Source organism: Eptatretus burgeri, chromosome 14 (assembly GCF_056783735.1).
Source record: "Eptatretus burgeri isolate ZD-2024b chromosome 14, Ebu_testis_v1, whole genome shotgun sequence".
Taxonomy (NCBI): domain Eukaryota; kingdom Metazoa; phylum Chordata; class Myxini; order Myxiniformes; family Myxinidae; genus Eptatretus; species Eptatretus burgeri.
This window is the reverse complement of record NC_140974.1, coordinates 36,404,583-36,407,616: the sequence shown is the minus strand read 5'-3', so window position 1 is coordinate 36,407,616 and position 3,034 is coordinate 36,404,583.

Genomic DNA, 3,034 nt, shown 5'->3' with positions numbered 1-3,034 from the left:
TGGCTTTCTTATAACTTTATTTCTCTAGTGGCAAAAGTTATCTTATTTTTGTTCATATTTATGGTTTTTCCAGAGCGTCGGTACAGCTGGCACAGCCAGAAAGCAAGAGAATACACTAGGTTGTTTGCCATTGCTCTTCCCATCTAATTATAGTCAAGGCAGGAACTTGCTCAGAGTAATGTCACACATTAGTATACTTTTTTTCAATCAGCATCATGGGATCTTGAGACGGGACACCTGGCTTCTGGTTCCGCAGAACGATGGCGCGCTCACTGACGGCAACAACGCCTTTCCTGAAACGCAACATCAGGCTAGGAATCAAACCCCAACTACACCGCTCAACTATACTGCCAGCTCCAGAGACCTCATTTTGATAATTGCAAATCTCACAATGTGGAGTTATAATAAAATATGAAAATTAAAACTAGGTCTTTCCTATTATACAGGTTGTGGCATTAATTTCTGACATGTCTATCTCTGTAATAAAACACGAATATACAGAGTAAATCATATTTTTAGTGACATAAAGTGAATTACAGGTATGGGAAATTGTGCAATGTCATACCGTCATAGCAGCATGGGCGTCGATTGCTTTTGAAAAATGGGGGGGGGGGGGGGAGGACATTGCATGTCCAGACCACGAAGCCCACTTCGTGCCGGCGTGGACACAGCAAGTTTACCCTTGCAAATTCTTGATTTTATACGCTCGTTGACATGCTGCCTTCTGATCACACAAATCCCTTAAATTAATCTGACCATCTATCGACCATCTTTTTATCAAATGTAAGCAGACGGAGCGAAATTAATTAAACATGAATCATACACATTTCAAAGATTCAAGTGTCATCAAAGAAATACATATGTAATACTTTGAAATGTGTATGATTATACATATATATATATATATATATATATATATATATATATATATATATATATATATATATATATATATATATATATATATATATATATTGTTGCGGTCTTCGCGCCCGCCGGCGTGCTGACGGCCACGTAACTCGAATCGCGGCACGTCGCCCACCGGACGGACAATCCAGTCGTGACCCTCTCGGACTAACGCCGGGAACCAGTCACGGGTGGACCTTTCGGTCTCACCGCGATCGAGCCAATCAGCCCCCGCGTGGGATAGGGTTGCTCGCCAAATTCGACCTACCTAAGTACCCACGCGGAGGGTAGACCGGGCGATCGCACCTCGCCGCAGGTCGACTTCGGACACGGGCCACTTAAGCGACCCGTTCCGTACTATCAGAATAACCGAGCGGTGTTATCGTCGACCTCGACGGTTCGATTAATTATCGGGCGTATTCAGCCCACTACCAACCCTTTACGTGAAGCAAGATGAGGATTCAATGGGAGAAAAAGACGAAGCGAAGCGGGAGAACAGTTCAATAATAAAGCACATTTATTCGCGGCATACGGGAAACACACATATTCAATTCCACCAAAAGCACACAATAAAAAGAAAACACAATTCCATTTACACAAAAAGCAAATATAAAAGCGAAGACAATGCAGAGCTAATACCGACTACGGAGCACACGGCAACACTTATACAATTCTACTTCACAGACGGCGCCGACAACACATACCCAAAACCAAGGAAAGAATACCCTCAAGAATGAGGCGGGCCTGAGGCCGAGACCGGGTCGCGCCTACCCGTCTGGTGATGAGACGCGGAGCGGCGATGGCGCCCCAACCCCGCGGACCTCGCGGACAGTGTCTGGCAGGGGGTGGGAAAGGGGCCCCCTTGGTCGCACTATCTCAGCGCGGGGGGAAACAGGAGGGGGTTGCTGATGCTCGGGGTATAGAGGATCTTTATTATGTGCGACGAGCGTCTCCACCTCGGCCAGGTCGCGCTGTCGGCCTCCCTCGGGTGCAGCTTCCTGCACGACGCGAGCACCCCCTCGTCTGGTGTCGCCGCCTTTCCACAGCTCCGTCCCCTCCGTTCCGCACACGACGAGCAGCTCCACCGCCCGCGAAGTCTTGACCCTCTGCTTCCGACTCTCCTACTCTCCGCCTCTCCGCCTCTGGACTCTCCGACTCTCCTCCCTCCGACTCTCCTCTTCTTGACTCTCCGACCGACTCTTCTTTGGACTCTCCTCGTTGGACTCTTCTTTGGACTCTCCTCTGGACTCTCCTTTGGACTCTCCTCAGCTTCTCCAGCTACTGCAGGCTTCGGGCTCCAGACTTCCACACCGCTCTGACTGACGAACACGGTCCTTTTATCCCCCCCGTAGCTTCGCCTTTGAATATATATTATAATATATATATATATATATATATATATATATATATATATATATATATATATATATATATATATTGTTGTGGTTACCAAATTCGCAAACCACCATTCAGGTCCCTTAGGTGAGGTATCTCGGTAAGTGCATGTGTAGTTAGGCCCAAACCCGTTGTCTAGTGGGAATACATGTCATTTATACGTGCTGCGACTCTTCAGGATAGCCGTTTTTCTTTTACTATCTTTATTTTGGACCAACCGCCATGATTACCACCACAACCACAACATCAACCACCAACCACAACGCCGCTTCACCACAACCGCCACGACCTTCACGTCACACCTCGCAACCGTAGCATCGCCACCGTTCTTGCCCCGCTGTGGGTACCGGTGTTGGACTCGTGCAGGGCGCACGTTGAACAGCGTGTACAAAATCACGGATTTTGTGCTTCAAAAACGGATCAAAAACGACACACGCCCACTTTTTGCCGTCCAATCGGTGAGCGAGGGGCGATTTGGCCCCGCCTCCAGAACGATCGATATATGCAAATTTGTGGATCAAAAAGCCTTCACGCCCACTTTTTCTCGGGCCAATGGGGAGCGAGGTGAAAGGTCGAAGGGAGGGGGTCAAAGGCGAAGCTACGGGGGGATAAAAGGACGGTGTTCGTCAGTCAGCAGAGAGAGAAGAGTGTGGAAGTCTGGAGCCCGAAGCCTGCAGTAGCTGGAGAAGCTGAAGAGAGTCGAACGAGGAGAGCCCAAAGAAGAGTCCAGGGT